Raw genomic sequence first — 12121 nt, forward strand, 5'->3', positions numbered from 1 at the left:
TGAACTTGAGGAAGATGACAGATTTTTTTATGGTCCAGCAACAATGCTGTCTTCCTAGACAATCACAGAGGGGCCTTTACATGTGCTGGAAAAGTCAGACTCTTCAGCTAAGATGTGTGCCTTAAATAGCTTAAGTCTTCTAAAGTTCTAATTCTCTGGTAAAATAGTTATTATTCCACTGAGAGTAACTGGCTTAAGTTTATTGCTGCTGACTTTTTCTGCAATGGGATGAAATGTGGACTATAATGAGACCACAGAAGGAAAGCATAGAGCCCAACCAAGAGTGGCTCCAAATATTTTTTCAGTAACATTTACGAATCAAAATATCATTGTGTCCAGGCATGGTGGCTCACGCCTGTAATCCCAGCACTTTGGGAGGCCAAGGAGGGGGGATCACTTGAGGCTAGGAGTTTGAGACCAACCTGGGCAACATGGTGAAACCCTGTCTCTACCAAAAAAAATAAAAAGCTGGGCGTGATGGTGCGTGCCTGTAATTAGTCCTAGCTACTTGGGAGGCTGAGGTGGGAGGATTGCTTGAGCCTGGGAGGTGGAGATTGCAGTGAGCCAAGATTGTGCCACTGCACTCCAGCCTGGGCAACAGAGCAAGACCCTGTCTCAAAAAAAATTATCTATATATACTATTATATAATATATAATTATATATTATATAAATATTTTAATTATATAATATATAATATATATTTATATAAATTATTTATATATAATATAATTATGTATATGTTTACATAATTATATATGTATATATTTGTACATAATTATATACTTTTATATATATTAAAAATTGTATAACCAATCCTCAGAGCAATGAAAGAATTAGGTAGTTTATGGAGACCTAATCAGCTGTGCAAGTTTTCTAAACCCCATTGTAAAACTGATGAATCCAAAGCACAGGAGAAATTATGAAATCTATCACACTGATAATTGGTACAAGAGGAAATACAAATAACAAACATGGAGAAATAATTTATATCTTCACAAGCGTAACCAAAGAACTGCATACTAAAGCAAACTTGAGGATTTATTTCACCTGAATTAGCAAAAAAAAAAAAAATAGTATCAGCAATTTGCTTAAAAAAACACTGTTATACATTCACTGCTATATTACCGTTGGCATTGGTATTATAAACATTTTTGGGAAAAGAAATATGACAAAGAACAGGCAGAACAACAAAGATTGTCATAAACTTTAGCCTAGCAATTTTATTCCTAAGACTTTATTCCAAGAAAATAATTCAGTAGAAGCAAAAACCCTGTGAAGAAAGAGGAAATGAAAAAAAGTCACAATTTGAACAGTCAACAAGAAAATGTAGTTACATTACACAATAAATTAAGATGCAGACACTGAGAAAAATAGCTAAGAAAAATATATGGCAATGTGAAAAATGTGAAGTGTTATTAAAATAAAAAGCAGAGCTAAAATGATACTACAATTGCCGCTATATAAAACATGAACATTATAATAAGCAAAAAATGGCAGCGGTTGTGTTGGGATGGCATGATTACCCTTTTTTCAACATTTTTAACACTGTTAAACATCTCATTTCAAATAAAAATGTATTCACAAATAAAATCTAAGATCTCCCTCAAATATATAATGGTGCATTCTCTGATAAATTTCAAAAATAGTCCCACATATGATAGCTGCACTTCAGGGGCTGGGAAATGGCTTTTAACCAACATCTATAAGGAGTGTGTTGAGTGGTTTGAGGTGTGTTCCGAATAGAAGCAGCACATAGAGAAAAGTCATCGCTTCTTCCAGGAACCACATTAACCAGCTCCCTATCACTCAGCACATCAGACAGGGCCTCAGGCTTCCCAGAACTCCCACATGCTGGTGGAAATACTCTACAGAAAGCATGGAACAGCCAAGCCAACCAGCCAGGCTGAAAGGTTTTTAATTAGATCAGAAGCGTCCAGTGTGATCTGGATTTCACATGAAATCTATTTTTTTCATCTATTTTCTTATACTCAAATACTACTATTGTTAGTGTCTCTAAGAGACATTCAGCCTGGTTTAACTTATTATTTATTATTTTATTACTTTATCTTACTTTAATTATACAAATGTTACTTTTTATAAGACACAGTACTTCCTGGGTGTTTGAAAAGGAACCTACCAGGGCCCTTCATCTAAGCTTACTCACAAAAACAATGTCATGGATCTTTTTATTCAAGTGCAGAAAGGCAAGGAACTGAAAGGGGCAAGGAAGCTGGCCCACCTCTTTTGTTTGTGCTCAGCACTTTTGATCCCAAGACTTCCTGAGAGAAAAGACAGCACAAACCACCCATGCAGAGAGGCAGAGTGCAGCTGAGTTTTCTATTGCTCCAGTTTCCTCAGGAGGACCACCTCAGAGTGACAAGAAACGGAGAGACCATAACGCTGCTATTTTATGTTTTGTTTTATTTTATTTTATTTTATTTTATTTTATTTTATTTTATTTTATTTTAGAGACAGAATCTCACTCTGTCACCCAGGCTAGAATGCAGTGACACAATCTTGGCTCACTGCAACCTCCGCCTCCCAGGTTCGAGTGATTCTCCTGCGTCAGCCTCCTGAGTAGCTGGGATTACAGTCGTGTGCCACCATGCCTGGCTAGTTTTTGTATTTTTAGGAGAGATGGGGTTTCCCCATGTTGCCAAAGCTGGTCTCAAACTCCTGACCTCAAGTGATCCAACCACCTCAGCCTCTCAAAGTGCTGGGATTACAGGCGTGAGCCACCACACCCGGCCAACGCTGCTATTTTAATAAATAGATGATACCAAAAGCTTTAGCCGGCATTTCACAAAACCTCTCCTCTGACAGAGGAGGATTCTCCCTGGCATCTCCATGCACCTTAAGCAAACTCAGGTGACTTGTGCAGCACGGTGGGTTAATGTTTCAGTTTCATCTCCTGCAGGGGGCTTAGTCCTATCAAGAGCAAGTGAGAACAGCTAGGAAAGCTGTTTCCTTTAAGCTCCAGCTTATTACTCAAAATGAACAGTTTTCCTTCAAAGAGCTTTTCTCTGATTATTTGTTACTAAATAACGAGAATAAACAGCCACGAAGTTATCTCACTTGAGATATTAAAGAGTACACTGAAAATAGACTCCAAAAATTCATATCCACTAAACTTACATCATCTTCTGTTTTGCCTTCTGACAATCATGTGAAAATCCCAAGGATGTTAGAATTTTATGCATCTATTATTAGGCCTGGGCAGGAATTTCCCCATGGAATTGCATGCACCCTACTTTGAGGAGGAACACCAGTAATGCAGCTTCAAAATTGCATAGCAAAGATGTTAAGGGAAAGGCTGTATCAAACCTGCTATTTCCTACAAAATAAGAAACATACTGAGCATTTCTTGAGCTTCTAAAACCTGGCCAGACAATGTGCTCTCACGCTAAAAAAATCCAAAGCTTGGAAAATCATTTCCCTGTATCACCTTTTCAGGACAATGTCTATATTCTTAGCTCTAGAGAAAATTCCACCAGTACATAACCCCACTCTGTCCTTATAAATGATCCTCAACTGTTTCTTTAAGAGCCGAGGAGCCTATTTTCTAAAATGTAAATTACTTTATAAACTACCATAAAATTCCAATTTAATTCACATACATCAGAATAAAAGGGATGAGGCTGGCACGGTGGCTCGTGCCTGTAATCCCAGCACTTTGGGACGGGGAGGTGGGCAGATCACTTGAGGAAAGGAGTTCGAGACCAGCCTGGCCAATATGGAGAAACCTCGTCTCTACTAAAAATACAAAATTTAGTCAGGCATGGTGGTGCACACCTGTAATCCCAGCTACTCAGGAGGCTGAGGCAGGAGAATTGCCTGAACCCAGAACCCAGTGAGCCGAGATCGTGCCTCTTGCCTGGGCAAGAGAGTGAGGCTCTGTCTCAAAAAAAAGCAAGAAAAGGTAGTGGTCTTGATCTGGTTACCTTCCAGAGTCAATTGGCAAAACCTCGTCTCTACTAAAAATACAAAAATCAGCTGAGGGCAGTGGTGCATGCCTGTAATGCCAACTACTTGGGAGGCTGAGGCAGGAGAATCACGTGAACCTGGGAAGCAGAGGTTGCAGCAAGTGGAGATCGCACCACTGCACGCCAGCCTGAGCAACAGAGTGAGCCTCTATCTCAAATAAATAAATAAAAGAATATTAAAGTATAATAATAATAAAAAACTGAAAAAAAAAGAATAAAAAGGCTGAACATTTTCAGGGCACATACTTTATGTGGGCAGAGAGAAGGCAGATGTGGTAATGATAGCAAGGGAAGGAAATTCTGGTATTTTGGCCCTTTCCCTATAGTGAGGTATAAACTGGCATGAAAGTACGTCTCATGCAACCCAGGTTACTAAGACAGCCCTAACATGGCCATAAACCAGTGCATCCTATGAAACTGTTCTTTATAAAACATTTCCTTCCCAAATTCACAGCTACTTAGCCATAGCTACGATTCCTTGGTGACTGAGGAGAGATTTTATCACTTGAACTGTTTTAAAGAAAGACCAAATAAACTGAACAAGTACAGCATTTGCAACCAGTTTCCCTTACAATTCTCTCATTATGACCCCACTTCATCACCAGTGTCAGCTCTGTTCAGGAAGAAGTTCCTACACAGTTCCAGAGAGGATTCTTCATCTATAAGAGAAGTAATAATAATGATGTTTTAAGGCTGTTATCAGTGTACTGAAATACTAAAATAACAACTGAGGTTTTTCTGCTCTCTCCCGTCTTATAAAGCCAGGAGCTTCTAACGACAGTGGTTGCTGGTAAGGGATTTTATCAGGTATGATTCTACCATCAAAATTCAAATATGATTTTTCATGCATTCCTGTGCACTTACCTCCAATAACTCCACAAGTTTTTCTCTGCATCTTTTATGGTCTTCTAAGGAATTGGTAGGCTACTCACTTCTAGTTTCATCTCCGAGGCCTCTTTGCTAGTTTCTGTGTCTCTTTGGATGTTCAGCACAATAGAATCAACCAAATTCTCTAAGGAAACATGTCAGTTATTTGTGAGAGCATAGAGGACAGCCCTTCTTTTGGTGCTCTCTTATTATTACTGAATGCATAAAATGCTTTCTACTGTAACCCTGAGGAAAATGAGATTTCAAAAAAAAAAAAAAATGCCCAGTGCGGTGGCTCACGCCTGTAATCCCAACACTTTGGGAGGCCAAAGCAGGAGGATCATGGGTTAAGGAGTTTGAGACCAGCCTCGCCAACGTGGTGAAACCCCGTTTCTACTAAAAATACAAAAATTAGCCGGGTATGGTGGTGCACACCTGTAATCCCAGCTACTCAGGAGGCTGAGGCAGGAGAATCACTTGAACCTGGGAGGGGGAGGTTGCAGTGAGCCGAGATCATGCCACTGCACTCCAGCCTGGGTGAAAGAGCAAGACTCCATCTCAAAAAAAAAAAAAAAAAAAAAATCCAGCTCTCTGGAGATGGAGGTGTAGAGGAGAGGACAGGGAAATCCCTCATCAGAACTTACAGAAGACACCGTCACTGAGAATTCAGGCTTAAAACAGGGAGCAGGAAGTAGTTGTCCAATAAGATGACCAAATTTTCAACTAAAAGAGAAGTCTTTTGCTGGTTATGACATGAAGATTGCATGTGCTGTCCCTTTGGAAAGACACAGCCACTATTAAAGCTACATTATGATTAATGGAATCAGGCCCAGATGTTAAGTTTCAGAAACAGGTAAAGAAGTCCTGCTTCCCAGACCTTCCAGCATAATTACTCAAAAGGGAGGATGGTAATAATTGCACATGCCCAAATCCTTGTGGGCACAGTTTGAAATTACCTACTATAAACCAGAAATTACTTCATAGTTTCTTGTTTTAACTTGAAAAGTTTTGTGAGTTGTGTATTCTACCCCATAATATACCTGTTTATTTTAATGCAAAAATAGTGTTTTAAATTGCCATTTATGTTTCCCTGGTGCACTACCGGCATATTAAGTGCCTCCACTTAATAAGTACCAAGTGTAGGGCATAGTTTAGACTTCTACACAGCGCTTGAGAGCCTTGCTACAATGCAGATTCTCATGGCAGCGGGGGCAGTGGGGACCAGGATTCTACATTGTAACAGGCCCTCCGGGGGACTCTGATTTAGACTAATTAGCCAGGACAGTAAGAATTGGGTCAGCCAAAAGTAGGGATTAAAAGTCTTTGGGTCCTTAGAAACTTGTATTATATGGGTGGCTTAAAGATCCATGCCAATGGCTTAAAATCCAGAAAAGGAACTTCTCAGATCTCATTCAGGAGCCAAGAATCGGAGCTGAACTCATTGTGAGCAGGGTGGTGGCAACATGAGTACGTTGCACAGTAAAGAAGCAGAGTGGGTGACCAAGAGCTGTGTCTGCAGAAGAAATTAGGAACCAGGCACTAAGAGGAAAGGAAAGTTCACCAGAACAACTTCCACCAGCATGATGAGCTCAGCATTTAAGCCAGAGAAGTATGTTGGGGGAGAGGGCAAATATTCCTGCTGAGCCAATGTGTGATCAAATTGTAACTTACCTGAGATATAGAATATTTATTTCTACAAGTTAGCAGTTGCTCTTTGGGAAAGCGTTACTTCATGTACATTAGGGTCTTAATCAATTTCCTTAGGAAAATTTCCAACTTTGTTCTTCATTGTGTTCTAAAGAATGTATGTGAACTCATTTCTTTTTTGTGTGTTTGCTTGTTTGAGACAGTGTCTTGTTTTGTCACCCAGGCTGGAGTGCAGTAGCACAATCTTGTCTCACTGCAGCCTCAACCCCCCAGGCCCAAGTGATCCTCTCACTTCATCCCCCCGAGTAGCTGGGACCACAGGCATGCATCACCTCACCCAGCTAATTTTTTAATTTTTTGTAGAGAGGGGGTATCACTATGTTTCCCAGGCTGGTCTCCATCTCTTTGGACTCAAGTGATCTTCCCACCTCTGCCTCCCAAAGTGCTGGGATTACAAGTGTGAGCCACCACACCTAGCCTAAACTCTTATTTTTAAAGGAGAAAGGGATATGTCCAAATCTAGATAGAGCTAACTGTAGAGAAGAGTTCTAGAGGTCAGGTTCAGAGGGAGCTACAGCCCAAAAGTAGTGAGCAGGAACCTGTGATCATGGGCAGTCAGGAGAGAAACAGCTGCAGGAGAGAGTTGGGGCCACTGCTCCCCTCACCCCTGCTCTTTGCCTCTAAAGCTGAGCCACCTCCCTGCAAGAAAAACTTGGAATTTTCCTCTGCTCTTTGCCTCTAAAGCTGAGCCACCTCCCTGCAAGAAAAACTTGCAATTTCCCTCTGCTTGAGTCATAGCCTAAGACTAGGATTCCCAAATTGAACTTCAAACTGGTGCTCACATATGAGGTATGTCCTGCAGAGGTATGAGATGTGGCTTGGGATTTCATCATCATGCCTCAGACCAAAGAGTAAGCAAAAGGTAGAACCATGGCAGTGTCAGTGCTCCAGCAAATGACGGGCAGTTGTTTTTTGCTCTGTTCTATTTGGTTTTTTTATGTCCTGAGTTTTAAGGACAGATTTTAATTCATAAGTAGTGTCTAGGTAGAGCATGAGCTTTGAGGAGCATCTCACTCTCCACCTTTCCCTAGGTCTACCACAAATGATGTACTGTGGCTCCAGTTCTCCCTCTGGCCTCTCTGTGGGTTGTCTCTACCTCTCCTCAGAAAAGTGTCAGCATGTCCTGGCCAACGAGCAACCCGGATGATCTGCTGTAGTATCAGCAGCCCCAGTCTAAGGAGAAGGCTGCTTGAGGTGGACAGGCCACAGAAAGCAGTGTAACCTTGCCTAGCCCTCGAGCTACAAGGATCAAGGGCTTTCCTCTTGCCTAGCCTTCATCTCTCTTCTTCATCCTCTCTCTAGGGACCTTTATCTTCCTCACTCCCCATTCAACTATTTTAGAAAAGACAGAACACTTATACACTGCTGGTGGAAATATAAATTAGTACAGCCTCTATGGAAAAGAGCATAGAGATCTTTCAAAGAACTAAAAGCAGATCTACCCTGCGACCCAGCAATCCCATAGGAAAATAAGTCATTATATTCAAAAGACATCTGCACTCCTATGTTTATCACAGCACAATTCGCAATTGCAAAGATATAGAATCAACCTAAGTACCCATTAACCAACAAGTGGATTTTTAAAAATGTGTTACACCATGGAATGTCTCTCTTTCTCTCTCTCTCTCTATACACACACACACACACACACAATGGAATACCACTCAGCCATAAAAAAGAATGAAATAATGTCTTTTGCAGCAACATGGATAGAACTGGAGGCCATTATCCTAAGCGAAGTGACTCAGGAATAGAAAACTAAACACTGCATGTTCTCACTTATAAAAGGGAGCTAAGCATAGGGCACACACAGGCATACAGAGTGGCATAATAAACATTGGAGATGCAGAAGTGGGGAGGGTGGAAGGAGTGTGAGGGATTGAAAAAAATCACCTATTGGGTACAATGTACACTATTCAGGTGATGGGTACAATAGAAGCTGAGACTTCACACTATACAATTCATCCATGTAACCAAAAACCGCTTGTACCCCTAAAGCTACTGATATTTTTTAAAGAAAAGACAAGACAGGAGAGGGTAAATACAATTGCTCTGAGAGTATTTGTACAAAAAAATTATATAGAAACCTACATACAAACAGGTTGTATAATCTTCCTGACCCTGAAAGGCTCTGTTCAAACAATTTATAAAGATTTAAGTCAAAGCAGTTAACACCTAAGACCCAATAGGATATTCAGAATGAGAACATTCCATTATTAAACCCATATTTATCAAATTGCTAACAGGCACTGAATACTATAGTTTATAGGAAGACTAAACAGCTTATAGACATACAGGTATCCTCAAAGTTAGTTTCTTAATTGCTGTTTCCAGTTATGCTAAGGTTTTCTGCATTCTATGTACTTGGTTACTTAGAGAGACAAGGCCCTTAGTTATGATGAAGAAATATGAATTAAAGCATAAATCAGACACCCCAAGGAGCTTGCCTGGTTTGCCAAATACAGATACCATGCACATAAAAGTTGAGCTATAGAATGTGTTTTATTGTGATTATTGTCAAAACAATCCTCATTAACCAGAATAGAATATATGTTTCCTAATAATCACAACACAATGCATAACATTTGTTGAGCAATTACTAAGAGAAAGGCAGTGCTAATTGCTTTAGATGCATAATATAATTCACTCCTCACAAGATACTTGCTACAGAGGTGGAAACAGGACAAGAACTACTTGAATGTCTGTCAATTCCACTAGAAAGAATGAAATAAAACCAATCAATTTCCAGTTTTGCATAACCCCATTGTTTCACCAGAATGAGATTCTGATTAGCCAAGCCTAGTGGTATATTCCTGTTCCTTGACTATGCTCTGGTGCGGAGAAGGATCTGGTAGGAGCCTCCAGGGACACAATTGTCTTCCTAGCAAGAGGGCCACGCTGTCGATCTATTTCACGAAAGCTTCTCCCAGAGTAAAAAGGTAACTGCCTTGCAGCAACTCAGAGCACCATTGAAAAGGCAAAATGCTGGGTGCTTAGGAAAAATGCAAAACACACTCAGAGAGGTTAAATAAGTTGTTATCCAAGTTCACATAACTACCAAATGTTCATCTGCAGACAAGAAGACAGGATGCCTCAAGCTCAGTGTATGTTCTGTTACAACTTGAACTACTGTGCAGAAACCAAAAGACACACACACAAGGTCAATGTGTTTTAAGATGTGAACTGGGCTGGGTGTTGTGGCTCATGCCTGTAATCCCAGCGCTTTGGGAGGCTGAGGTGGGCAGGATCACCTGAGGTCAGGGGTTCAAGACCAGCCTGATCAACATGGTGAAACACTGTCTCTACAAAAAATACAAAATTAGCCAGGCATGGTGGCACACACCTGTAATCCCAGGGACTCGGGAGGCTGAGGCAGGAGAATCACTTGAATCCGGGAGGTGGAGGTTGCAGTGAGCTGAGATGGTGCCATTTCACTCCAGGCTGGGCGACAAGAACCAGACTCCATCTCAAAAAAAAAAAAAAAAAAAAAAAAAAGATGTGAACTGATCAATTTCATCCTTCCTTCTCCCCATTGAGCCAGAAAGTACTTCAGAGAAGCCAGGGCTTCAAAATGACAAACTTGTGTCAAGAAAGTATTAAGTAAATAAATAACAAATGGTAAAGACTTTAACGGACTCATACAGGTCTGGTTTTAAACCCCCCCTTCTGCTACACGGAACCTATGAGGACTGAATTATATTATGCAGCCAAAGCAACTAGCTTGGTGCTTTTCCCTTAGTAATTGCTCAATAAATGTTATGCATTATAATGTAATTATTAGGAAACATATTCTATTTTGATGGATGAGTTTTTCTTTTGAAAATATAGCAATTGAAGATAACATTTCAATTGAAGCAATTGATGATAAAGACTCTAGAATAAGGAAAGGTTTCTTAAAATTTCTTAAACAGATGACATCAGCACTCACCATAAAACAAAACCATAATAAATTGAAATACATAAAAAAAAGTAAGAACTTTTGTTTATTAAAGAAATCAAGAATGGGAAGGAAAGCCAAGAGTGGGGGAAGATATTTGCAATACATATAAATGCCAAAGGACCCTTATCCAGCAACTACAAAGAACACCTCATCTATTGCTTGCTGTAGGACAAGTTATCCCAACATTTAGGGCCTAAAACAACAAATATGTATTATCTCACAGTTTCTGTGGGTCAGGAACCTGAGCATGACTTAGTTGAGTGCCTACGGCTTAGAGTCTCCCTTGAGATTGCAGTTGAGCTGTCAGCAGGGGCTCTGGTCATCTCAAGGCCTCACTCAGAGAGGAGCTGCTGTGGGCAGGAACCAGGTGCTTTCTGGCTCTTGGCTGGAGACATCAGTTTCTTGCCATGTGGCCACTCCATAGGTGAGCTCACAAGGCAGTTGGCTTCTCCTAGAGCAAAGGCTCCAAGATAGATAGATAGATAGATAGATAGATAGATAGATAGATAGATGATAGATAATAGATAAAAAGATAGATAAATAGATGATAGGTAGACAGATAATAGATGATAGACAGATGATAGATAATAGATAGATAGATGATAGATAATAGATGATTGATTGATAAAGATAGCTAGACAGACAGAGAACCAGCAAGATGGAAGTCACCATCTTCTTGTAACTGGATGTCAGAAGTGATGTCTTTCTCACCTTTGCTGTATTCTACTCATCAGAATTGAATCATGGTTGGGCACGGTGGCTCACCCCTGTAGTCCCAGCACTTTGGGAGGCCAAGGGCAGATTGCTTGAGGTCATGAGTTCAAGACCAGCCTGGCCAACATGGTGAAACCCCATCTCTACTAAAAATACAAAAATTAGCTGGGTGTGGTAGTGGGCACCTGTAATCCCAGCTACGTGGGAGGCTGAGGCACGATAATTGCTTAAACTGGACTTGGTTTGGGGCGCAGAGGTTGCAGTGAGCTGAGCTCACACCACTCACTCGAGCCTGGGTAACAGAGCAGGACTCCATCTCAGAAAAAAAGTGAGTCACACTCAAGGGAGAGGTACACAAGGGTGTGAACACAGAAGGGGAGGGTCCCTGGAGGCCGTTTTAGAGGCTTCCTACCACATTCTCACAAATCAATGAGAAGAAACAAACAGCACAATAGAAAAACAGACAAATAATTCCGCCCACACTTTACGAAATAAAATATCGCAATTGTCAATAAACAGAGGAAATAGTACTCATTAGTCATGAAAGAAATAAAAATGAAAACCAAGGTGAAATACTTCCACATAACCAACAGAATAGCTAACAATAAAAAGGCAGAACATACACCAAGTGTGGGCAAGGGTGTGGGACAACTGGAATTCTCATATACAGCTGGGAGGAATATAAATTTGTATTATCACCTTATAAAATAATTTGGCAGTATTTATTAAAGCTAAACACATATATTCTATGACCCAGCACTTCCACACCTAGAAAAATGCCTAACAAAATTGCATGTATGTGTACACTCAAAAGGTGTGTGTAAGAAGATTCATAGCAGCTTTACTTATAATAACCTGTTCTCACTCATAGGTGGGAATTGAACAATGAGAACTCATGGACACAGGACG

Source organism: Symphalangus syndactylus, chromosome 4 (assembly GCF_028878055.3).
Source record: "Symphalangus syndactylus isolate Jambi chromosome 4, NHGRI_mSymSyn1-v2.1_pri, whole genome shotgun sequence".
Classification (NCBI taxonomy): domain Eukaryota; kingdom Metazoa; phylum Chordata; class Mammalia; order Primates; family Hylobatidae; genus Symphalangus; species Symphalangus syndactylus.